This window comes from Diceros bicornis, chromosome 23 (assembly GCF_020826845.1).
Source record: "Diceros bicornis minor isolate mBicDic1 chromosome 23, mDicBic1.mat.cur, whole genome shotgun sequence".
In the NCBI taxonomy this organism is placed as follows: Eukaryota; Metazoa; Chordata; class Mammalia; order Perissodactyla; family Rhinocerotidae; genus Diceros; species Diceros bicornis.
This window is the reverse complement of record NC_080762.1, coordinates 56,577,636-56,605,440: the sequence shown is the minus strand read 5'-3', so window position 1 is coordinate 56,605,440 and position 27,805 is coordinate 56,577,636.

Below are 27,805 nucleotides of genomic sequence, written 5' to 3'. Positions count from 1 at the left end.
TGTCTCCTTATTTTGCCTACTTCTCTGTGTTTATTTCTATGTATTAAGTAGATCAGCTATGTCTCCCAATATTGAAAATGTGGTCTTATGTAGGAGCTATCTTATGGGGCATGCTCTCCTCTCATCACTGGTGCCAAATTCTCCAGCAGTGTCCCCTGTGTGGGATGCATGTGTCCTTCTGTTGTGGCAGGGCCATGATTGCTATGGGAGTGCAGTAGGCTGGGCTGGCCCCCAGTGTGGCTAGGTTTGCAGTCCACATATGTGGCTGCTGCTAGCTTGCTACTGGGTGGGGCAGGCCTCAGGCGTGGGCTGGCTATGTGGCTAGGTATTACAAAAATTCCTCAGACACACTAGTGGGTGGGGCAGGCCCTCAGCACAAGCTGGCTGTGTGGCCTGGGGGTGTGCAACTGCCTCAGGTGTGCTTGTGGGTGGGACTGGTCTCCAGTGTGGCAGAAGGCAACTGTTTCAGATGGATTGGTGGTTGGGGCAGGTCCCTGGGGTGGGCTGCATGCATTGCTTGGCTGTGCTTGATTGCCTTGGTCACTCTAGTGGGTGGGGCAGGATCCTGCACTAGCAGGCTAGAGGCAGGGTTCCAAATGGTTCCTGCCAGTGTCTGTCAGCAAGGCTGAGCTAGGTCACAAAAATGGCTGCCACCAGTGTCTCAGTCCCTGGTGGTGGTGGTAGTAGTGGGGTGAGCCACGTCCTGCCTCTCTGAGATGTGCTCCGAGCTTAGTAAGTGAGTCTCTTATACCAATGGACTATGCAATTTTCTATCTGGTGTTTTTGTGCTGGTTTCTGGGTTGAGTGAGCCTGTGCATGGGCCCTTTAAGAGCAACTTTTCCTTTCAATGAAGTTCTATAGTTTTCCTGGGCACATTCCATTTCAAAGCCAGGTGTTTTGGGGTCTCATCTCTCTTGTGTTGGCTCTAAGGGCTGGGGTACCTAATGTGGAGCTCAAATCCTCCACTTCTCCAGGAAAAGCTCCATACCTTTGAGACCGCTCCTGACTGTGACGTACCACGGTTAGGGTGTGGTTTTTTCCTCAGCAAGACCATATCTCTGTGTCTTCCACTCATCTCTGTGTTGTCCCTTGTTGTGGAGATTCTTTTCATCCAGTTTCCAGATCTCTCTCAGAGCAAGTTGTTCCACGGGTAGTTGTAGGTTTGTTTTGTCCACGGGAGGAGGCAAGCTCAGAATCCTCCTCTGCCACCATCTTCCAAAAACTCTCTGTTCATACTTCTAAAATAGAGTATCATCAAGGCCATAAAAGTGTCCTGGATACACAAAAGAGACACTTTGAATGATGTGATAGGCAGAATTGTAATATGACTCCCAATGACCCTCACTCTTGTATAGTCGCCTCCTCTTTGAGTGTGGGTGGAACCTCAATGATGAGACCATGATGAGATATCACTCACATGATTATGTTATGTTATACAGCAAAAGGAAGATTATCCTGAATGGAAGTGACATAATCATGTGAGTCCTTTAAAAGCAGAGGCTTTTCTTTGACTGGCTAAAGAATAGGAAGTCAGAGAGATGTGCTCTGGATGGCTGGGAAGAAAGTAAACGTCTATGTTGTGAACTGCCTGTGGTGACCACATGGTGAGAAACTAGGAGCTGGGGATGGTCCCTGACTGACAGCTATCAGGATATTGGGGCCCCCCATCCTACAAGTACAAGAAAATGAATTCTCCTAATAACTAGTGAGCTTAGAAGAGGATCGTGTGCTCCAGGTGAGAACCGTAGCCCTGGCAAATCAACACTTGATTTCAACCTATTGAGACCCTGGGCAAAGAATATAGCTATGTTATATCTGAATTCCTGACCTAGAGAAACTGTGAGATAATAAATTTTTGTTGTTTTAAGCCACTAAGTTTGTGGTAATTTGTTATGCAGCAATAGAAAACTAATACAAATGGGAAAAGGTCATGTGGAGCAAAAGGGCAACGCCACTTCTGCATTTGGCCTGTGGCACTGATACCTGTCCAGATGCTCTATGCTCACATGGCTCATTTCAGTCAAGTTGGCCATTGTAGACTAGATGTCTACATCCTGTGACTAAGCATAAAATCACAGGTTCATAAAACTGTTTGGAGTTTTCTGTTCTCTTTGTATCCTTATTGAGGCTTGGCAGCACATACCTCATCTCTCACCCAAACATTCCCAATTGAATATAATTAAGAAGATGGTTATATAGATGCATAGGAAAAGCAAAGTCTATTCTATGCCTTTTCTTGCCACCCCCTTTATGTCTTTTCAAAATTCCTAGATGGAGAAAGTCAATATGGAAAATCTAAGGTGCTTTATTGCAAAGTGAACAAAAAGTTGATAAACTTAGTTGCTCTCACAATCAGTAGAATTTAAGGTGTATAATATTCTAGATGAGAGTCCAAAGTCAACAACTTTGGTTGTTGAGAAGACAACAAATTCCCCAGCAAAAGAGTAGAGGACTTGGGAGACCCTTCCACAAGAAGATCTAAAACATTTAAGAGGAAGTCCTAGAGTTCTGATGTTACAGATTGAATTGTGTTCCCCCCTCAAAAGATATATTGAGGGGCTGGCCCTGTGGCATAGTGGTTAAGTGCATGTGCTCCATTGCTGGCGGCCCAGGTTCGGATCCCCGGTGTGCACTGATGCACTGCTTGTCAGGCCATGCTGTGGCGGTGTCCCATATAAAGTGGAGGAAGACCGGCATGAATGTTAGCCCAGGGCCAGTCTTCCTCAGCAAAAAGAGGAGGATTGGCATTGGATGTTACCTCAGGGCTGATCTTCCTCACACACACAAAAAAAGATATATTGAAGTCGAACCTCTAGTATGTCAAAATGTGAACTCATTAGAAATAAAGTTGTTACAAATCTAATTAGTTAAGATGAGGCCATACTAGAGTAGGATGAGTCCCTTATCCAATATGACCGATGTCCTTATAAGAAGACAGCCATGTGAAGATGGAGGATTGGAGTAATGAGGCTACAAGCTAAGAAACCTCTAAGATTGGTGTCAAACCTCCAGAAGCTATGGAGTGGCATGAAAGGTTCCCATATAGGTTTCAGAGGGATCATGGCCCTGCTGACACATAGATTTTAGGTTTCTAGCATCCAGAATTGTGTGACAATACATTTCTGTTGTTTTAATTCATCCAGTTTGTGGTATTTTGTTACAGTAGATCTAGGAAACTAACATACCTGCTAAGGCCTTTTCTGAGTTAAAAAAGTCTGATCCACTTGCATCTGGCTCTACGTTGTCTGGATGCATTAAGTGCAGGGGGTCAATCATACTACAGAGCTTAGCTAGCTGCTATCTGCAAAGTGGAAGGTGTCAGGGTTTTCTCTTAGAAATGCTTCCCCTCCCATCCAGTCCTTCATTTTAAGGGAGTATGACACCACTGAATAGTTTAATACTTCATCAAGGGGTCCATTTAACTTGTTCAGCATTGATTTTGGGTCACAAAATGCTAGATCTTTTCCCATTTACTTACACAGTATCTAGAAACATCTACCTCCTTTTGATTTTTAATAACTCCACTTTCTTGAGAATAATTTTCTACCACCAGCATTTTTGCTAATACACTGAACAATATTTCTCAACATCTGTTTCATAGACTGTCAAAAGGTACAATTTAATGAAAGATTTCTGAGGCCAAATACATTTAGGAAGTGGTGAATTAAACAAAGCTAAGCATGTTTCTTCCTTTCTTCCTTCCTTATAGGATTTCTCATATCCTTTAATATGTTCACATGTATAGAGAATCTCTAAGGGATAGGATGGAGATAGGGAGAGATTTACAGGGTCTCTCAAAGTTATTTACACACTTACACTTTTTACTGTGAAGGAACATCCTGAGAGCCAATGTTCTCCAAAACATACTTTGAGAAATGCTGGCTGAATCAAGGATTTTTAGAGCTGGAATATAATACAGAGATGATTTATCTCTATCTGGAGATTTTAAGTTATCTAAAGTCATACAAATAATTAATGGCAGACCTGAAACTTACAGCTTAGGTTTTCTGAAGTTACTGTCAATCATTTTGTACAACTTACAGTTAAAAATATACCTTTCAAAATAACATACTTTTATTGTGTTAAAACAAAGAAATTAAGCCTGTATTTTTCAAGTTTAAATTAAATATAAAACTGATACTCTAACTTTCTTTGTGTTATCTGAATAACACTCTTTGAATCATTAGCATTTTCTTTTTGATCAGAACTATGCCTGCTTTTCATGAGAGCAAGTGTTGCCAATAAATTTTGGCATCATTTCTCCACGCGGAAAGCAATTCGGAAACAGATGGGGACCAGGAGGTCTAAGGATGGGAGTGAGGAGAATGGCGGAGTGGGAGACCGAGAAAGAGCCTTCCAAATGAGTGATGTAGGAACAGCTGAGTCAAACCTGAGCTTCATTAAAGTTTCCCGTTTCCGTCCTGAAATTTGGAAATATTAGCATTCTGCATTTCCCCAGGGGTTTATCCTTGCCTTTTCACAGACTGAGGAGGTCTGACAGGCAGCCTTGCTCCATTGTCACTCCCAGTGAGCCTGCCTCTCCGGCACTCACGCTTCCTGTGCCTGCCAGCAAGCTGATAACTCCAAGAAGGTGATCTCATCTCAGGCACTTGGGAAAGAGTGTGTATCCTAGGACTGGGAAAATCTTTGTCAGCTCAGTCTGTTAGGAAACATCGAAGATAACCATAGCAGACTTCTCAAATCATTTCGCGTCTGTCTTATCTTCCTGACCTGATATAGGAAAAATCACAAAACTTAAAGATTAAATAGACCTTTGGAGATGTCTAGGATCTAGTCCACAGGCTCAAAACATCAGTCCATGGGCCACATGAAGGACCATGGATGAGCTTCAACAAGTCTGGGAATGCCTGAAGTGGTATGCAGAATTTTGTGAGTTCATTTTTCTGGGGAAAGAGTCCATAACTTTCATCAGATTCTCAAATGAGTTGATATCCTCCAGAAGTTTAAGAACCACTGACCTAGTCTAACTTTTCTAGCTTACAGAGTTGAGGAAACTGAGTCTCTGAGAAGCTGAATAATAATATTCAGCTTAATAATAAAATCATACAATTTTTAGTGGAGGTTAGGCCTGTAGTGTTCTTTCAAACCAATTTAAATTAATCATCTAACATTAAATGAGTGATTTAAAAAAAATAGCATTTATCCATATTTGAGCATTCAAATTTTGGAAAATCTGGGTTCCATATGGGTTATTTATCCCCAGATGAGATTCTTAATAATTGTTTGTAAGATGTTCAGAAGTGAAAAGATAGAGTTACTCCCTCTGCTATGTTATTGCTCATATTTTTTCCCTTCACTTCTTTACTCAGCATCTATTCTTTCCTAGTTACTTAAAAATAATCATAATGAGGAACAAAAATTGCAGGGTAGTCTCATTTTGTGTGTGGCTTAGGTTCTGTATTAGAATCCATTTAGGAACCAATGTAATCACTCTAGGCTTTTCAGTAGAGGGAATCTAATAAAGGGAATTGGTCACATAGGTGATGAAAGAGCTCAGCAGCTAAATAGGGAATGGGGAGGTGACCCAGAGAATAGCAACAGCAGCACACTACTCCCTCCATCATGCCAGAGGGACAGTGGGAGAAGTGGTCCTAAAATTTGGGGCTCTCTTTAAGGATCTAGAACTATGGTGAGGATTGCCTAGTGGGAGCTGGAACCACATAGGGGACACAGCCATTGCCAGTGGCACCACCAAAAACAGGGACAGAGAGAGAGAGAGAGAGAGAGAAATACTCTGGTTTTGCTCCAGCACTCCAATCTTCTGCTAGTGCCTCCCATTGGCCAGACCTACCTGGAAGGCAGAGGGCAAGAGACTCTGGGAACTGGTGTTCCCCAAAATACAGAGCACAGTGGGAGGTGGGGGTAGAATGGATACAAGAGGGGAGCAAAAAAGCAGTCATCTGCTATAGATTCTAAAACAAACAGGAGAAGCTAGGCTGTGAAAAGTCAAAAGCCCTTAGGAAAATGCCACTTTGGAGATGAGCTCACATCTCTTATAAAATTTAGCACAGCCAGTTTTGTCTCTGGTGTTGGAACAGAAAATTCTTTTTTTTGATTGGGCAATAGATGACATATTTGGCTTTTCTCTGGGGTTGTCTCGTATGAATAATATGAATATTTCAATGCTAAAATCACTCAGCTCAGTGACATGCTCATAACTTGAGAAGTTGCCGGAAACTGAGACAAACTGGGGTAAAAGCAGATTCACACCTTCCATTTCACGTTCACTCAGAAATCTCAATCTCTCTCTGTTTCTATCTATGTCTCTCTTTCTCTTGATAGAAAGATAGAGAGAGAGAGAGAGATGATAGATAGAGAGATAGAGAGATAGATAGATGATAGAGAGATAGAGATAGAGAGAGAGAGACACGTAGCAGAATGAGTGGAAGAATTACCTACACTAGTTGCTAATTCTCTCCCGTCCTTTTCCTTTTCCTTTTTCTTTTTCCGGAGACCATTTGCTTGAAAATTGTGTAAGTTAAATGCTGCTATAATGCTGACCAATTCCTTTGAACTCTACTGTGTACTAAGCATTCTGCTTAGGGATAGAAATAAAAAATGAATGAGACATGGTTCCTGAATTTAGTGGGCTTGTTTGGAATCAGTGCAGTTTATGCAGAATACAGAAAAACATTCAAGAAGAGAAGACTGTGCAAGAAGCTAGTTTATTTTGTGTGGTATTTTTTGGTGGAAATATTGTAAGAAATTCATAATTTGAAGTGTGTTGATCCCTCATAACACAGACCTAATGACACATCAAGGAACTAAATACCATATATAAAGCAAGATTCATGTAAAGATTGATAATTTTGATGACTTCTTGCCCACACAAAAATTATTCTAAAAAAGTGATATAATATGCCACTCGTGATTTATTCCTCACCTGTCTTGGTCATCACTTGGTAAAATAATGTATTAAGGGAGTGACAGAATGTTACTTTGACAAAGTCAGGAGGAATCAGCCAGGAGTCTTCTCTGGGTTGACTTATTAAAAATAAGAATCTTGATTACTGGTCTAGTGGGTGGTCTTCATTATTAACCAGTTAGTATTAATCAGTCACAGATGGTTATTTTACTTGGTGTACATTAAATAATACAATAATATAATTTCTCATTGATCATCACCACAGGCATTCTAGGTGGGTATTTCCCCATTTCCAGGTGAGAAAACCAAGGCTCAAATGGATTGAATGATTTGCCAAGGACCATGCAAATATTTGTGGCAAACCAGGCTTACACTTGTTCTTCTGCTTTCACTGACCTTGTGCCGTGAGAGCACGTGGTTTCACGAGACTGCTTTCTGGGGCATAGGCAAAGAGGGTTATAAATGATTTGATAAAATTTGATAATAGAAATGATTTGATTAAAAGTGTTTGATAAAATATTTTTGTTAGATTCACCTGATTTCTTATAAGAAAATGACTGATGTGACTTTCAGCCATTAATTATCAAAATGAGAACATAGGGAGAATATGTGTGACCCTTTATAAATCTTTTAATACAAATTTAAAAGTATTTTTAAAAATCTTGGCCTCAGAACAAGCAGAATGTAACTTCATCAGAGAATAGATATGACCATGTGTCAGTCACACAGAAATCTGTGATTTCCATAAAGAGAAAATAATACATACTACCTTTTCCAAACACATGAAAGAAAAATAAAAACTAAGAAAGTAGTTTTTGACATTTGAATACTTGTGTACATTTGAAAAATTATTTATTTATTTATTTTTATCACCCAAAGTTCATAGTTTATTTAGGGTTTACTCTTGGTGTTGTACATTCTATGGATTTGGCCAAATGTGTTATGACTTATATTCATCATTTTAACATCATCAGCATAATTTCATCGTCCTAAAAGTCCTGTGCTCTGCCTTTTCATCTCTTCCCTCACCCACCCCCACCCCCGGCCCTGCATCCACTGCTCTATCTACTGTCTCTGTAGTTCTGCCTTTTCCAGAATGTTATATAGCTGGAATCACACAGTACATAGCCTTTTCAGATTGGCTTCTTTTACTTACTAACATGCATTTAAGGTTCTCCCAAGTCTTTTTATGGCCGGATAGTTCATTTCTTTTTGGCGCTGACTTGTTTATATTTTGAGAGAACCAAGGGATTAAATGATTGTTACAGCCAGTGGGAAATGACAGAAAAGCACACTCCTCTCCACTGCAGTCTTCCTTCCCTCTCACAGCTCTTAGTTTGCCATCTTGAGGGTGACACACACCCCACTTCTGAGACGCATTCTGGCCCAGGGTCAGCAAGCAGTGTCAGGCCTTGCAGCTTCGCATTTAGTGAAAGTTCTAGCTGAGGTCTGGTTGTCGTCCTCCTCCTCCTCTTCATCATGTCAGTATATGTATCTAATGTATCATAACAGTATGCCTAGTATTAAGTGATCATATTCTGTTAAGCATTTTACCACATAATCTCATTTAACGCCCTGCTCAACAACTCCTTGAGGTAGATGTTGTCATCATCCTCACTTGACAGATGAGGAAACTGGGGCTTAGGAAGAGAATTTGCCCAAGGTCACACAGCTGGTGCGTGGTAGGGCCGAGATTCACACCCAGGATGGTCTGGCTCCGGAGGTGGAGCTATTGAGCCCTGTACTGGACTGCTGCTCCCTCCATTCTAAATGGCCTGATGTGGAGGGCCATTGTCTTCATGGTCACTGTCTCATAGGCTGGATTGCTATGAGCTGATGCACAGAAATAGCAGGCAGAGAATATATGTAAATTGAACTCAATCACTGAAAATAGAATATTTTGATGTCGCAAATATATTTTCAGAAATCTAAAATTACCCCAAATAGTGTAAGTGGGAAAATATAAACATGAAGTATCATGTATGTAAATAATGTGTGAAGAATTGATTTTTCTAAACTGTAAGCCAGAGTACTGAGAATAAGCTACATGCTATTAGCAAAAACTTTAGAATTAAAAGTGATAAAGGTTTATATTAATATAGCATGTATACCATTGACGCTCATACGGGGATAATATAGTCATTTGTGTCAGACTAGGATACTTTCAGAGTAAAGTTTTTTTTTCTCTTTTCCTGGAATGATGTTCCACTTCCATCAGTCATAGACAGGCAGGGCTCGGAGATGGGCATTTTTCTAGAATCTGAGCTCACAGTCACTTCCCCTTTTTACTTCTCTCTGGATCTCCCCTCATCTGTGCCCCCTAGTCATTTAGTACAAATACATCCTATCAGACGGCCCAGCCCATCTGGAACTGCTCACCATGGAGATGGCCCTCTCAGCCATGTCTGTAAGTCCTGTGCTGCTCTGATGCAGGTCTGCTGACAAGAGCCGGCTCAACACACAAAAGGAGTCCCTCTGGAATCCTGGCCAGGTCAGAATCTCTCTTCTAGAGATTTGGAATAGGGATGTGGAGAGACCCAGCCAGTTACTGTGAGGTTGCCCCAGGCATGGGGGCTTGGGGCAGAGCAGAGCAGAGGGGAGGCCAGCAGCGCACAGGGAAGGATCCGGAAGCTCATGAGAAGAGGGATGCAGAGGCGAGAAATGAGGAGTTGCTGGTTGACTATTAATGGCCTCAAGTTACTAATTCAGGACAGTCTTGTGTTCCAAGCTCTTTCTACCTCCTGCTGATTCCTTTTTTTTTTTTTTTAAAGCTGCTCATTCCTTTTAATAAATTCCTTTTTACTGATGTCAACTTGGTAATGTTTTGGTTGCAACCAAATCATCTTCCGACACTGTGAGAAAATACAGAGGGCTAAGTACCTGCACTTTGATAAATTTACAGATACGCAGTTTATTCATTGATTTTGACTTAACTCACTTTAGTTTAGTTTTCAGGGTATCTCCTGCATGTTCTTGAGGCTGGCTACTTCTTAGGCCTAGTCCTTGTGAAAACAGATGAGGTGTGTCTGTCAACATAGTCTTAGATGAAACTGGTCCCTTAAAGTCACCCAAACCTGAACCTGTTGCTCTAGTCCCATAACTTTATGACTAGAATTTCTTTAACTTTCATCTTCAGTTTTGTCTTCTCAGACCAAGGTTTAAATGATGAGTGTCTTTTTTCTGAACTCTCACATAATTTCTTTTTCTAGGTAATTGTTTTCTTAGCTCTTGGTTACCAGTCTGATATACCCATTTCATCCCCCACTGCATCTCCCACCTCTCCTGGTTGGACCTCTGGTCTGCCATTCAGTTGGTCAGCTAGCATTTTAAAGTCTGTTCCTTTTCCTCTACCTAGAGCAATGGTTCTGAAGCTTTATTACAATAGGACCCACTTTGAAAGCTTTTTTTGACTTTTTTATTTTTATTTATTTATTGAAGTAATGTTGGTCTGTAACATTATATAAATTTCAGGTGTACATCATTGTATTTAGATTTCTGCATAGATTACATCACGTTCACCACCCAAAGACTAATTACCATCCATCACCTTACACATGTGCCTAGTCACTCCTTTCATCCTCCTCCCTCCCCACTTCTCCTCTGGTAACCACCAATCTAATCTCTGTATCTATGTGTTTGTTTGTTGTTGTAGTTGTTGTTTTTACCTTCTATTTATGAGTCAGATTATACGGTATTTGACTTTCTCCCTCTGACATTTCACTTAGCATAATACCCTCAAGGTCCATCCATGTTGTCATAAATGGCAACACTTCTTTGTTTTTTATAGTTGGGTAGTATTCCATTATGTATATATATGACATCTTTATCCATTTGTCCCTTGATGGGCATCTAGGTTGTTTTCAAGTCTTGGCAATTATGAATGATGCTGCAACGAAGATAGGGGTGCATATACTCGTGTTTTCATGTTCTTTGAATAAATATCCAGCAGTGGAATAGCTAGACCATATGGTAGTTCTGTTCTTAATTTCTTAAGGAATCTCCATACTGTTTTCCATAGTGGCTGCACCAGTTTACACTCCCAACAGCAGTGTATGAGGGTTTCCTTTTCTCCACATCCTCTCCAACATTTGTTATTTCTTGTCTTTTTAATTATAGCCATTCTGACGGGTTTAAGGTGATATCTCATTGTAGTTTCAATTTGCATTTCCCTAACAATTAGTGATGTTGAATATCTTTTCATGTGCCTGTTGGCCATCTGTATATCTTCTTTGGAAAGATATCTGTTCAGATCTTTTGCCCAATTTTTAATTGGGTTGTTTGTTTTTTTGTTGTTGAGATGTGTGAGTTCTTTATACATTTGGATATTAACCCCTTATCAAATATGTGGTTTGCAAATATCTTCTCCCAATTGTTAGGTTGTCTTTTTGTTTTGTTGATAATTTCCTTTGCTGTGCAGAAGGTTTTTAGTTTGAAGTAGTCCCATTTGTTTATTTTTTTGCTGGTTTCTCTTGCCTGGTCAGACATGGTATTTGAAAATGTGTTGCTAAGACCAATGTTGAAGAACATACTGCCTATGTTTTCTTCTAGAAGTTTTATGGTTTCAGGTCTTACATTCAAGTCATTAATCCATTTTGAGTTAATTTTTGTGTGTGGTGTAAGGTAATGGTCTACTTTCATTCTTTTTCATGTGGCTGTTCAGTTTTCCCAAGACTATTTGTTGAAGAGACTTTCCTTTCTCTATTGTACATTCTTGGCTCCCTTGTCGAAAACCAACTGACCATAGATGTTTTGGTTTATTTCTGGGCTCTTGATTCTGTTCCATTTATTTGTGTGTCTGTTTTTGTGCCAGTACCATGCTGTTTTGATTACTATAGCTTTGTAGTATATTTTGAAATCAGGGAGTGTGATGCCTTCAACTTTGTTCTTTTTTCTCAGGATTGCTTTGGCTATTTGGGGTCTTTTGTTGTTCCATATAAATTTTAAGATTCTTTGTTCTATTTCTGTGAAAAATGTTGTTAGAACTTTGATAGGGATTGCATTGAATCTATAGATTGCTTTAGGAAGTATGGACATCTTAACTGTATTAATCTTCCAATCCAAGAGCACAGAATATCTTTCCATTTCTTTGCGACTTCTTTGATTTCTTTCAACAATGTTTTATAGTTTTCAGTGTATAGGTCTTTCACCTCTTTTGTTAAGTTTATTCCTAGGTATTTTATTGTTTTTGTTGCAATTGTAAACGGGATTGTGTCCTTAATTTCTCTTTCTGCTACTTCATTGTTAGTGTATAGAAACACAAGTGATTTTTGTGTGTTGATTTTGTATCCTGTAACTTTACTGTATTCATTATTTCTAAAAGTTTTTTGGTGGATTTGTTAGGGTTTTCTAAATATAAAATCATGTTGTCTGCAAATAGTGAGAGTTTCACTTCTTCCTTTCCAATTTGGATCCCTTTTATTTCTCTTTCTTGCCTGATTACTCTGGCTAGGACTTCCAATACTATGTTAAATAAGAGTGGCAAAAGTGGGCATCCTTGTCTGGTTCCTCGTCTTAAAGGGACAGCTTTCAGTTTTTCTCCATTGAGTATGATATTAGCTGTAGGTTTGTCACATATGGCCTTTACTATGTTGAAGTATTTTCCTTCTATACCCATTTATTCAGGGTTTTTATCATAAAAGGATACTGTATCTTGTCAAATGCTTTCTCTGTATCTATTGAGAAGATCATGTGGTTTTTATTCTTCATTTTGTTAATGTCGTGCATCACATTGATTGATTTGCAGATGTTGAACCATATTGCATCTCTGGAATAAATCCCATTGATCATGGGGTCTGATCCTTTTAATGTATTTTTGTATTCTATTTGGTAGTATTTTGTTGAGGATTTTGGCATTGATGTTCATCAGTGATATTGGTCTGTAATTTTCTTTTTTTGTGTTGTCCTTGCCTGGTTTTGGCATCAGGGTGATGTTGGCCTTGTAGAATGAGTTAAGAAGTTTCCCGTCCTCTTCAATTTTTTGGAAGAGTTTGAGAAGGATAGGTATTAAGTCTTCTTTAAATGTTTGATAGAATTCACCAGGGAAGTCATCTGGTCTTGGACTTTTTTTGGGGGGGGGTATGGTTTTTGCTTACGGTTTCAATCTCCTTACCAGTGATTCACGTATTCAAATTCTCTATTTCTTCTTGATTCAGTTTTGGAAGGTTGTATGATTCTAAGAATTTATCCATTTCTTCTAGATTATGTAATTTGTTGGTGTATCACTTTTCATAATATTCTCTTATACTTTTTGGTATTTCTGAGGTGTCCACTGTAATTTCTCCTCTTTTGTTTCTGATTTTATTTATTTGAGGCTTCTCTCATTTTTTTCTTGGCGAGTCTAGCTAAAGGCTTGTCAGTTTTCCTTATCTTTTCAAAGAACCACCTCTTGGTTTCACTGATTCTTTCTGTTGTTTTTTTAGTCTCTATTTCATTTATTTCTGCTCTGATTTTTATTATTTGCTTCTTTATACTGATTTGGGGCTTTGTTTGTTCTTCTTTTTCTAGTTCCTTTAGGTACACTGTTAGATTGTTTGAGATTTTTCTTGTTTCTTCACGGTAGACCTATATTGCTATAAGCTTTCCTCTTAGTACTACTTTTGTTGTATCCCATAAATTTTGGCATGTTGTATTTTCATTTTCATTTGTCTCTAGGTATTTTTGGGTTTCTGCTTTGATTTCTTCATCGAGCCAACAGTTGTTCAGTAGCATTTTGGAGCTCCACGTATTTGTGGCTTTTCTGGTTTTCTTCCTGTAGTTGATTTCTAGTTTCACACCGTTGTGGTCAGAAGAGGTGCTTGGTACTCTATCAATCTTCTTAAATTTATTGAGACTTGTTTTGTGGCCTAATAGGTGATCTGTCCTGGAGAATGTTCCATGTGCATTCAAAAAGAATGTGTATTCTGTGCTTTTTGGATGGAATGTCTGTATATACCTGTTAAGTCCATCTGGTCTATTGTGTCATTTAAAGCCAATGTTTCCTTATTAATCTTCTGTTTGGATGATTTACCCATTGATGTAAGTGGAGTGTTAAAGTCCTCTACTATTATTGTGTTACTGTGTATTTCTCCTTTTATGTCTGTTAATAATTGCTTTATATATTTAGGTGCTCCTATGTTGGGTGCATAGATATTTACAAATGTTGTATCCTCTTGTTGGATTGTTCCCTTTATCATTATGCAGTGCCCTTCTTTGTCTCTTGTTATAGTTTTTGTTTTAAAGTCTATTTTGTCTGAAATAAGGATTGCTACCCTAGCTTTCTTTTCATTGCCATTTGCATGGAGTATCTTTTTCCATCCCTTCACTTTCAGTTTGTGAGTGTCTTTAGGTCTGAAGTGTGTCTCCTGTATGCAGCATATATATGGGTCTTGTTTTATCCAGTCAGCCCCCTATGCCTTTTGATTGAAACATTTAGTCCATTGACATTTAAAGTAGCTATTGATAAGTATGTACTTATTGCCATTCTGTTACTTTTTTTCAGGGTGTTTTAGTAGTTCTTCTCTGTTCCTTTCTTCTTCTCTTGCTCTCATCCCTTGTGGTTTGATGGCTTTCTTTAGTACTATGCTTGTGTTCCTTTCTCTTAGTTTTTTGTGTATTTATTATGGGTTTGTGGTTTGTGATTACCATGTGGTTCGCATATAATAACTTCATAAATAGTGATCTATATTAAGCTGATAGTCTCTTAAGTTTGACCTCTTGCTAAAAGCTCTACTCGTTTACTCCCTTCCTCTCTCATTTTATGTTTTTGATATCATGTTAATGTCTTTTTCTAAGTTTTTTTTTTTTGTTTGTTTGTTTTTTTTTTTTTTTTTTTTTTGTGAGGAGATCAGCCCTGAGCTAACATCCGCCAATCCTCCTCTTTTTTTGCTGAGGAAGACGGCCCTGGGCTAACATCGGTGCCCATCTTCCTCCACTTTATATGGGACGCCGCCACAGCATGGCTTACCAAGCAGTACTTCGGTGCGCGCCCGGGATCCGAACCAGCGAACCCCGGGCCGCCGCAGCGGAGCGCGCGCACTTAACCGCTTGCGCCACCAGGCCGGCCCCTCATGTTAATGTCTTTTATTGTGTGTATCTCTTAACCTCTTATTATAAATATAAACTATTTTAGGACTTTTGTCTTTTGACCTTCATATTAGCTTCATAGATGGTTGATCTGCTATCTTTACTACATATTTGCCCTCACCAGTGATTTTACTATTATTACTATTTTTTGGTAATTTTCCTATTCCTATTTGTGGTCTTTTCTTTTCCACTTAAATAAGTCTCTTTAGCATTTCTTGTAAGCCTGGTTTATTGTAATAAACTCTTTTAGTTTTTGCTTGTCTGGAAAACTCTTTATCTTTCCTTCTATTCTGAGTGATAACCTTGCTGGATAGAATATTCTTGGCAGTAGGTTTTTTCCTTTCAGCACTTTAAATATATCATGCTACTCCTTTCTAGCCTGTAAGTTTTCTGCTGAGAAGTCAGCTTATAGTCTTATGGGGTTTCCTTTGTATGTAACTTGTTGCTTTACTCTTGCAGCTATTAGGATTCTTTTTTTGTTTTTAGTTCTTGACATTTTAATTATGATGTGTCTTGGTGTAGGCCTCTTTGGGTTCATCTTGTTTTGTGCTCTCTATGCTTCCTATATCTGGATGTCTGTTTCCTTCCTTAGGTTAGGAAAGTTTTCAGCTATTCTTTCTTCAAATAGATTCTCTGCCCCTTTGTCTCTCTCTTCTCCATCTGGGACACCTATAATATGGATGTTAGTGCACTTGATGTTGTCCCAGAAGTCCCTTAGACTGTCTTCACTATTATTATTATTATTTTTGTGAGTAAGATGAGCCCTGAGTTAACATCCATTCCAATCCTCCTCTTTTTGCTAAGGAAAACTGGCCCTGGGCTAACATCTGTGCCCATCTTCCTCCACTTTATATGGGATGCCGCCAAAGCATGGCCTGACAAGCAGTGTGCACCCGGGATCCGAACCCGGGCTGCCAGCAGCAGAGTGCACACACTTAACCACTATGCCACAGGGCCGGCCCCTGTCTTCATTATTTTTAATTCTTTTTTTTTTTTCTGTTCAGCTCCTATGATTTCCTCTAGTCTTTCCTCCAGGTCGCTGATCCGTTCTGTATCATATACTCTGCTGTTGATTCCCTCTAGCGAATTTTTCATTTCCAGTATTGTATTCTTCAGTTCTGATTGGTTCTTTTTTATATTTTCCATTTCTTTTTTGAAGTTCTCACCGAGTTCATCCATTCTTTTTCCAAGATCAGTGAGCATCCTTATGACTATTACCTTGTCCTCTTCATCAGGTAGATTGGTTATTTCTGTTTCAATTAGTTCTTTTTCTGAGGATTTGTCCTTTTCCTTTATTTGGAACATATTCCCTTGTCTCCTCATATTGCCTCTTTTTCTGTGCTTATATCTTTGTATTAGGTAGGTCAGCTATGTCTCCTGATCTTAGAGAAGTGGCCTTAGGTAAGAGATGCCTTATGAGGCCCAGCAGTGTGCTTCCCTCTTGTCACCAGTTCCAAATGTTCCAGGAGTGACCCCTGTGTGGGCTACGTGTGTCCTTTTGTTGTGGCAGGGTTGCTCTTGCTGTAGGTGCCCAGGCAGGCTGAGCTGTCTCTCTGGCTGGCTGTTTGTATTGCTCAGCTGTCTGTGGCTGCTACGGTCCCTTCAGTCACTTAATCAGGTGTGGGGAGCCCCAGCACAGCTGGCTGCAAGGTCTAATATCACATTCCTGCTACAGGTTTTCTGGTAAGTGAGTAGGCCCCCAGTGTGCCTGGTTGCTAGGCCCGGGGCTCACTATTGCTGTAGGCCTCTGGCCTGCAAGGCTGTTGTTAGCTCTTTCAGGAGTACAGCTGTGTGGGGCCAGCCCCAAGTGTGGCAACACATAATATTTTCAGGATATGGAAGGTGGGGCTTATCCTCTATGTGGCTGTTTGAGAAGCACAAGTCTGCTGCAGCTGAGGAGCCCCACTGCCTGCAGGCCCACACACCCTGTCCATGTAGTCCTGTCCCTTGTGCATACCCCGCCCCACTAAAGTGGACCCAGTCACCCTCCTGCAGAGGTTCCTCACAGCCCACCTATGCAGGTCCACAAATTGCCTGAGGGCTTGCTGCTGGATGGGGCCCATCCCTAGGGCAGGCCACTTGCGCTGGTTGAGGTGAATTAAATCAGTGCTCTAGTGGGCAAGGCAAACCTCTGTGCTAACGGGTCAGGAGAAGAACTCCAATGGTGTCTGTCCGTGTCTGTGTCAGCATGCCTGTGCTAGGTCACAATAATGGCTGCTGCCAATGTCTCAGTCTCTGGAGAGGTGGTCCCAGCATGCTCCTGCCTTTCTGAGATGCACCCAGGCCTATCAAGTGAGTCTCTTTTCACCAAAGGACTGTGTACCTTTCCTTCTGGTGATTTTGTGTTGCTTTTTGAAATGGGTGAATTTGTGTGTGGGCCCTTTAAGAGCAGGCTTTCCTTTCCCTTTATGTCCAATAGATTTTCTAGGGCTATTTCCCATTTTTGTTAATAGCCAGCAAAGCCAGATATTATGACACTCATCTCGGTTGTGCTGAATTCAAAGGCTGCTTACTGTGGAAATGCTCTCCCGCTCAGATCCCATGCTCCTCCAGCGAATGTTTTGTACCTTCAGATTGCTCCCGGCCATGAAGGGCTGTGGCTAGAATGTGGCTTTTTTCCTCTCCAGAAAGGAATTTCTGCCTTTTCCACCTCAGGCAGCACTGTCCCTTGTTGTGGGAGTTCTTTTTATCCAGTTTCCAGTTCTCTCTCTGGGGTAGTTGTTACAAGGGTAGTTGTAAATTTGTTGTGTCCATTGGAGGAGGTGGGTTCAGAGTCCTCCTATGCCACCATCTTCCCAGCAATCTGAAAATTTAAAAATATATCTCTTAAAGCATTTTGTACTAAAGAGTTAAATAAAAATTAAAATAATTATCTATTAGAAATAAATGAAAATTAGACCATTTAATACCACAAAAAGCATATAAGATACTGCCTAAATAACACTGAATATTTTAGTCTTAAAGGGAATTATTAGGAAATGAGTATTTTTATAATTTTGGGATAAGGATGACTTATGAAAGCTAGACACCTGGGAGCCACGGAGAAAAATATGGACAGATTTAATTACATAAAAATTTAAAACTTTAATTTGCTAAATGACATCATAACCAATGATAAGAAACAATTGACAGAAATTCAAGTTGGCATATTTGCAACATATAAATCAAAGGCTCAATATGCAAAAAATATAAAGATGTCATACTTAATCAAGAAAGAGGTTTTCGGGCTGGCCTGGTGGTGCAGCAGTTAAGTGCGCGTGCTGGGCTTCAGCGGCGCAGGGTTCACTGATTTGGATCCCAGGCGCACATCGATGTACTGCTTGTCAAGCCATGCTGTGGCGGTGTCTCACATAAAGTAGAGGAAGATGGGCATAGATGTTAGCCCAGCGACAATCTTCCTCAGAAAAAAGAGGAGGATTGGCATCAGATGTTAGCTCAGGGCTAATCTTCCTCACAAAAAAAAAAAAAAAGAAAGAAAGAGGTTGTCAATGTAATTAAAAAATAGGTGATAGATATGAATAGGCAAGTCAGATGAAATACAAATGGCCAACAAAACTTGGAAAATACATAAATTAAAAGAAAATAAGGTAAATTTTTTTGCCCATAATATTGGCAAACATTTTAAAGATTGACAATACTGGTATGAGGCGAGAATATGGAGAAATATACACTCTCATGATGGTTGGATGGTAAATAAATTAATGTAGCATTTTTGGTGAGCAAATTGGCAGTACAATTATTTATTACACACATGAATGCCTTTGAAACCAGTAATTTCAATTCTAGAAATTTGTTCTACAGTATTTATACAAGCATGCTCATTTTAGTATTATTTGTAATGGAAAAAAGTCTAAAAAATCCCTCTTATGAGAATAAATTTGGAAATTATTAAGTAAATATGACATATCCATTTTATAAAATGCCCTTTTAGAAAGAATGTGTAGATCTATGCATACTGAAATAAAGATGAATATCCTCTATTTTTAAGAGAGAAAGGAAGTTGCAAATGATGCTGTAATTATGATTTTATGTACGTTAAAAAAATATATATTGATATCAAATTCCCACAGTTCTAAGATTGCGTTCTTCTCTTCTTAATATATCTGCAGTTGGGGTGCAATGTGGTAAAAGTTGTCTGCACATACGGGAAAAACCTACAGCCTAGTTATCGCTGCATGTGCAAGGACTGTGCTATGCACAGATGTTGTCAGTTCTGATTGTTACCTCACTCTAATTATACCATTGTTACTCCACACATGGTTGAGTTTTAAATTTGGATGCTTAATTGTCACATAAAACATCTTCAAAAACAGATTATATTATAGGGTAGCAGTAAAACAAAAAGTTGTTTCTGCCAAAGAATGAATGTCATTCTGTGGGCAATGCAATGAGAAATAGTAGACATTGCCAAGTATCTCAGAATATATCATAGAATTTTCAAAGCTAGAAGAGGTTGCTAGGCTCTTTTTATGTATTATGAGGGATTATTGCACCGATAGGTAACACTTCTCTGTTAAAAGCTTATCTGGCTTTCAGGAAAGATCATTTAGTTTCACTTGATGTGAAAGTTAGTCAAGGAAAAAATAAACAGGAAGTAGAATCAATATCTTTAATATCTTTGAGATTCTTCTGTCAGTCCTAAAGATGCTAAAAAGTCAAAACTATCATCTTGGGTAATAAGGAGCAGAGGTCACCCACGGTGCTATGCACAACTGTGGTGGTCAGAAGCCATTCAGAAGAATCAGTAGACTTTGTCCATGAAGAAGCCTTAGACTCAGACTTTAATTGTGACTTGATTGACCTTGTGATTATGAGTCCTGGAGAAGAGAGTTTTAGCCAATCACGAAGTAAACTGTTGGAGCCACTTCCAGCTACATGAGCTACAGCATTAAACCCGAAATGTCAGTAAGTGTACCCATTTCAATAAATTTAGTCTGATTCAAAGCTATAGTCTGTTCTCTTTGGTCTCAAGTTTATATCTATGTATATTAGTAAAATTTTGCAATATTTGGGTATATAAGCTATTTCCTTCTAGGTCAAACTTTATCCTTCTCTCCCTGGAATGTTATAAGATATGACCCAATTTATGTGTCTAATGGCAACAAGGGCTAGTTGGGGTGGGTCTTGGTAAGAATGGACACCCCTTGCAAGACATCTGCCCTAGATGAGGCCTTACATGGGCTTCAAGGAAGGAATGGCTAGTCTCCTTGGGCCTGGGAGGGCAAGCTGCTTGCGCTGGCAAGGATAGCTAGCCCTGCCTGGATGCTAACTACTTAAGTAGAGGCGTGAAGCCTGAAGCTGATGCAGGGTCATGTAATAAAATCATTGACTATCATATGTGATAGAGGACAGTTTCCAGATGAATTATGCTTCAAAAGTCACACTGTTGAATATACTTCATACCATCTTTCTAAGAAAGAGGCAAGTAGTAGAAAACCAAACCAAAACAAATATAAAAATCCTGATCTAGGGTCACTTTCAAGATGACAAGTGCTGCACTATCCACCAAGCCTTGATCCCCTCAGTCTTAGGACTGCTTCTGTGGCTAGAATGCCATCGTTAGAACAGTTCAACCATGAATACTCATATGGACCAGGTTCAAAGAAAAAAGGCTAACTTACACTTATGGTTCTGTATTCATTTGCACAACAGAACTTTCACTTTCTGTTAAATCCACTTATCTAAGCAGTTATTGACAATAGAAACATTCCCTGAAGTATCCTTTTGTTTTCTATGTTCTCCATGGTTTAATTTTCCCCAAACCCTGCATCCCTCCTGTCTCCATCCCAGCTGAAATGTTAGTAGACAACAGTAAACCAGAACTGCTTTGGATATTTCCATTTTTTCTTTCCCAAGCAAAAAGAAAAAAAAATAGTTATGACTTCTTGACTTTTATTGGAGTATAATTCTCCCTGTGTACATTTCATATTCAGCTGCATTCTAGTAGCATAACAACTACTTTCATTCCTCTTGACTCTCCTTTTTTTTAAGTTCTTTTAAAAATGATTCACCCACTTTACAAACTCATCATTTTTGGACAAGGAAAAGACCCACCATTAGATCATCTGGTTCCATCCTCCCACCTAGTGCTGGAGCTGTTCCCACAATGAATTTGCCAGTGATAATCTTGGCTCATTTAAAGCACTAGCATTTATAATATTCCCTTGGGGTATGATACACAGAGTAAGAGGCCTCATTTAGGAAAATTTTCTTCTTTTCCCATTATGGGTATACTTGACCCCCACAGAAAATTTAAGAATAGATACACATGAGTAATATTTGACTTGGTTCCTATTTTAAGAATTTTCATATTCTAGCACTTTAAATTGAAAAACTCTTTTCTATAAATTCTCTTGAAATTAGTGCTTTTCTGCCTTACATGCAGCTACCCTGCTTTTCTCTCTCTTTGCTTTTTTCTTTTATTTTTTATTTAACATCTGTAGAACCATGTTTGATGGTAAAATGTCAAATATGGCCAATACTATTTATTATTTTTCATTTATTTACATGAAAATTGTCCCACGTGATAAAGTGAAAAGCAGTGAGAAGACAATCGTGATTTTAATTCTTTCTCTGTATTATATTGGCTGTTCCAGAACTGTCCTGAGCGTCTCCTTCCAGATTCAGCTTGGTCCCTGTGTCCCTTATGAAGTTCTGCCTTGCTAATTAGACCTTAATAATGTCTCCCTTTTCTGCATCTCTTGCATCATTCCTAACCTTGGCAGAATGTGTTGTTATTTGCAGTTCCAGGCGTGCTTGTGTTATGAAGTGGAATATGACCTACTGGAATTCAGAGACTTTGTCTTGTCCAGCCCTGCCAATGAGCAATACAGGAAACCAACACAATAAATGTGCTGGGTGGGTAGGCATATTAATTTTTTAATTATATTTGCTTCTTATAGTTTGATCACTTTTTTATGATTCTGGCTTAAAAATAACTTGAGTGATCTAATTTTTAACCTAATTTAACACACTTAGATTTACAGTAAATACATGAGGAGTTGTGACTTCATAATTTGAAATCCCGTTCTGGGGCAGCCACAGGTTTTGATTCATCTCCTTTTTCCTCTGTAAGGATTTTTTAATTTCACACGTGATTTTCTTATTTAATGGATATAAATTTTGTTGTGTGCTATGTTAAACTTGAGCACAAAAATTGTAGAATGTAATTATCTACTTGCTGAGCTAAATTTCCACTAACTATGGAAAACTTATTCAGACTCTTGCAAGAAAATCCAGTCCAATTCAGTGAGTTTTTCATTGAAATTCAAGATAATTTTCTTAGTTACATTTCAATTTCAATTCAATCTATTAGGCTGTTCTCTCTTCCTGATCCTGCCTGTTGTCTGATGGAGACATAAGTTTGTGTGTGTGTGTGTATTTGAGGTGTGGCTGAGTGTTTGTATTTAGGTATATGTGTGTGTATAAGTGTGTGTTTTATGTGTGGGTGTGTGTTTGTGTGGATATGTGTGTGAGAGTGTGTTGGGGGAAGACCCCACTTCATGACTGGTCACACACTGGTGGTGCAGAAGGCTTGTTTTTGTCTAGTCTCACAGGCTTGTCACTTCTGTGTGGCGTCTGTGGTTACTTTGCTGCTGTTGTCACTGCTTGTGTCACGATCTGCTAGGATCCCTTGTGTGGATGGTGGTGTTCAATGCAGGCTCTGTCAAGTGGTCATTAGATGGTCTGGGGGTTTCCTCCAAGGCCCCTGCATGCTTTCCTGATGTGGGTTAACTCCCAGAGATGCAGCATTCCTGATGCCCCCAACCTTCAAAGCTAGGCCACCCCTCACTCTGCTGAAGGGACTGCTGGTGTGTTGGCTCATTTTCCCAATTAATTTGGGGCCTACAAGAAGTGTTTGCATCCCCTACACCAAGACTGACTGGGGGGAAAATGTGAAGGGTATATTCTACAGCACACACCCCCATTTCTTGGAGCCCAAAACTTCACAGGAGACACTTGTACCTACTTCTCTTCTCTGAATCTCCCCACCTCCCACCTGTCTTCAGAAGTGGGGAGATGATTAGTGGCAATGGGGACCAACCCTTCACACTTTTTATGACACTCTTCTTCTAAAGTTTCACTACCTCTGCTCCCATCTGTTTTGTATCTCCCTTTCTAAGAAGAGGGGAGAAAAGCCCCATTTCACGGGTTTGCCTAACTCTCTAGTTGCTTTTCCTGTCTCACAGCTGTCATTGTGTCCTATGAAACCAGCATTTTAGAATCGAGTACCTTTACCCTCAGCAGCTTACAAAGGGTGGTCGCTGGGAAGGAAAATATAAGACGCCAATTCAGATATCAAGTTTAGTGTTCTTAAAACATCCTTCACATGGCCTGTTCCATTTGGCTTTTGTAGTGTGTGGTCTGTGACAGGCGGCTGCTCAACCACTCTGGGCAGCGCAGGGCAAGAGGGTCCAGATGGCTGACTCTCCTCAGTGGAGTGAACACTGTTCTCTGACAATCAAGGTTCCTGTTGATATCCTCTTTCATGGAATTCTCCCTCTTCATTCCCAGACCCCTATTCTCTACTCCTTGATGGCCATCCTGTGCAAGACTATAACCACCAAGTGAGCCCAGAGGGGGCTCTTCTAGAAGATTTGCGGAAATGAGTGTTGTAGTATCTTCAAAATAGCCCTATTTCTATCACCCTGAAGAGGCCCCAACAGCTCTCAAACTCCAGACTGCTTTCTCTTCCGCCATCTTTGAGGTCTGTGGGAAAGGGGAGGCATGAGGATTTGCTCTGGAAGCAAAAAGCCCATGAGTGGTCTTGGCTGTGGCTGTTGAAGAAACTCATTCCACGCTGGACAGAATGAAAAACTAGTGATGAGAAGGTGCTGGGAATTTGACCAACAAATACTTACTCTACTTGCTTTCAATAATAAGAAGAGTTTATTAATTCATCTATTTTTTTATTCATTTATTTATTAATTTGTCCATCAAATAGGTATTGAGCACCTGGCATGGGACTGGATGCTGGGAACATAGAGATAAAGAAGATCAGTGAGGACTCTACCAAAATGTTAAAAGAAGATCAGTGAGGACTCTACCAAAATGTTAAAAGTGGTTTTCCCTGTGTGATTGGTTATGAGTGATTTTTATTTTCCTCTGTTTTTCAGATTTTCTAAAATGAAGACATTAGTTTTATTATCAGGATAAAAATGATAAATATTGTTTCATGTTTGCTCTTTTAAGAAACTTGTCTAAGAACTGAAAAAGAACAGACAGACTGTAGTTAGAGGGAGATTGGGGGTCAAGGGTAGGGTCTTAAACATGGATTAGGTTTGCTAGTGGGTATAGGTTGAGAAAAAGAAGGCAATGGCGAGGAAGAAGTATAAGATTGTCTAGATGTGATAGTGTTCCTGAAGAGGAGGAAGGGGTTGGGGCACAGAACAGAGAAGAAGTATTTGCTGCAAACAGAAGAAAAGACAATTGTTTTATGGAGATGAGAGGGAAAAATGGGAGGATAGACATAGAGAGATGAATTTGAACTTTCTTACCCCAAACACTGACCAGGCAGAGCAAAGTCAGCACTAGGATGTTCCTCCAATCTGCTCTTGCCTGTGCATAGCCACCAATTCAGATAGAGCCAGAAAACCCACTGACAGCAGCTTGTGTCAGTGACTTTCATTTTCTTTGTGAAGTATGTAAGACCATCAACTAGGAAAGGAAAGGAGAAGTGGCAGGACTGAATACTTGATCTGACTGACAAAGACATGGAACAGCCTCAAGATGGAATATCAGAAGAAGCCTCTCAAGGACACAGAATTGTCTGGAAGCATTGAAAATCCAACTAAGGTTCTAGATCATAAATATAGGTGTTCAAATTCTCTCATAGCTCATGAGTGAAATCTTTTTATCCAATGGCACTTAGCAACTTGTATGTGGAGGAATGAAGATGAACTGGTTTGGTCCAGAGTTGGATTATTTCTAGAAAGGCAAAATGGAATGGCAAATGGCCAGGGAGTTTGGGTTTTAGTAAAGGTATGTTTTAAGTGATGGCTATAGTAAATAGGGAAGAAAAATAGAAAGTGGAGGAATAAACCATACTGGAGGACTCGGTGAGTCTGAGGAATAAGCTCAGCAGGAAACAGGCGATGAGAGAGCAAGATGGACCAGCGAGCAGAGCACTGCCATGAACAGCTCAGGGCTGGGGAACGTAGCTGAGGACAGGATGCCAGGCACTGGCCAAGTGAGGAAATGGGGAAAGGAGGGTGGAAATGAAAATTATGAAATAAGAAGAGGTCAGGGAAAAGAGAAGTTGGGAGGGCCCACGAGGTACTGAATTCCTTTGGGGTAAGGACCACCAGGATGCCATATAGCCTTGCTTGTGGCCCAGAAAATAAAGATAGCCTTTCCCCAAAGATTACCCAAACAAAGCATAATTTTGTGACTTCTTCATGTCTGGAATCTCTGGCGCACAGCACATTGCCTAGGACGATATTAGTGCTCAATAAATCTTTATTGAATGAATAAATGACCTAGAGGCGAAGCGAAAGTTAATGTTATTCCAACCCATTTATTTCTCATATGAGACAAAGCAAATGGTATTCATTGTTGTCCACCCAAGAAAGGAGTAAAAAACTAAGTGAAGTTTAGAATGTGCAGAATTTATGAGGGTTCTTTAGAGAAGAATCCTGTGATCCTGGCTCGAGTATTTGTGATTGTCACCATTATTGATTGCTATACCTAAACTTATAACAAAAAAAGACTGTAAACTAGGCAAATCTGTGCAAAATTCATATTTTCTATGAAATATTTTTGGCGTTAGGACTTGGCCATCAAGATCTGGAAACACAGGGCAGTAATCGGGAGTAGAGCCAGGTTAGGGTCTTTCCTATGTCACACCTGTGTCCCCAAGCCCTTTGTGGTTGAAAGGACAATTCCTGCACCTGGTTCCATGGAACAAGAAGTCAGTCTTGCAGCTTATGATCTTCAGCTTTGCTACCCATGTGTCCACTGCTTTCAGCCAAGGCTGATGAGTGGTTCTTGCCCAATTTTCCCTCCACTCCCAGTCATCAGGGTGGAGAAGCCAGTATAGGAACTGTCAGCAATGGGCTGACAATGACCTGGTTGGGAGCAGTGGTTTAAAGAGAATTGGACTGTGGGCCTTCAGAGATGCAGACTGAAGAAGCATATCTGGGGGCTTCTTGCTGAACTTAAAGGACCCCTGGACTATAAGATGGCTTTTCAAAAGATGAAGCTGGTTAAACATCAGCCTCTCCCTGGAGCTGGAGAGAAGGGAACTCTCATACACTGCTGGTGGGAGTGCAAACTTGTGCAGCCACTATGGAAAACAGTATGGAGATTCCTCAAAAAATTAAGGCTAGAACTACCATATGATCCAGCTATTCCACTGCTGGGTATTTATCAAAAGAACGTGAAAACACCAATGCTTAAAGATCCATGCACCCCTCTGTTCATTGCAGTGTTATTCACAATAGCGAAGACATGGAAGCAACCTAAGTGCCCATCAAGGGAAGCATGGATAAAGAAGATGTGGTATATATACACAATGGAATACTACTCAGCCATAAGAAATGATGAAATCCAGCCATTTGTGACAACATGGATGGACATTGAGGGTATTATGCAAAGTGAAATAAGTCAGAGGGAGAAGGTCAAATGCCGTATGATCTCACTCATTAAGTAGTATATAATAACAACAAACAAACACATAGGGACAGAGATTGGATTGGTGGTTACCAGAGGGGAAGGGGGGAGGGAGGAGAGTGAAGGGGATAATTAGGCACATGTGTGTGGTGGTGGATTGTAATTGGTATTTGGGTGGTGAACATGAGAACATGATGTAATCCATGCAAAAATAGAAGTATAATGATGTACACCTGAAAATTATACAATGTTATAAACCAATGTTACCACCATAAATGAACAAACAACAAAAAAATAATCATCTACTCTAGATCATAAAAAAAAAAGAAAAAAAGAAACTATGAGGATCAGGATTTCCAACCCTCATGTCCTGCAGGCTCCCTGAATTAATCTAATGGGTTGGGAACAACTGCAGTCACGGGAAACAAGACCTTTTCTGCTTTCTCTTACTCCCACCACTGAATATGGTCTGCCATTCTTTTGCATCAGAGAGATTTCAGCACAGCACTTGAGAAGGCAGCCCGCTGGCTCACCACAAAAGGAACGCCTGGAGACTTTCATCCAAATAAAATGCAAGGCTTACAGAATCCGAAAATCCCTATTGTTTAGTAACAATCTCATTATTTTTACCACAAAGCAACATGATCTCTTCATGTGAAATACCTCTTTTGGAGGAACTCTTATGTGCCTCTCATCTGCTATGCAAAATGCAAATATGACGATCCAGATCTACACAGAAAAGAAAGTAGGAGGTAATTACGTATTTTACAGTGGTGTTATTTGCATTTCAAAACGATATAGAATATTATTCTTTTAATAGCAAACAAATTTAATACATTTAAAATGGAATTTGGCTTGGTAAAATATAGAATTTGAAACCATTTTTTTCAGAACCACATCTGTTATGTAAATGTTATGTAAAAGTTTTTAATGTAGTTGGTTAGAAAACAGCTTTATGTTTTGAGGACCCTGGAAAAGTCAGGAGGCTTCTGTGGGAAAATGTATAAATGGGTTAAAATTATGGGGCTCATCTAGTTCACCACCTCTGCCACGACCGTGTGTGGTGTGTTGGCGCTCGCAGGCTGCTCGCCTACTCGCTAACAACCCTGTGCGTTTGGGACATACGATTTCCAGAGCAACAGTCAAATTTTATTACTGGTTCCTCTTCGGACCTTGTACAGGTGATGCTCAGCTCAATGCAAATCTAGAATTCTGAGATTCTTTTTCTTTCAAGGTTTGGGCCTTTAA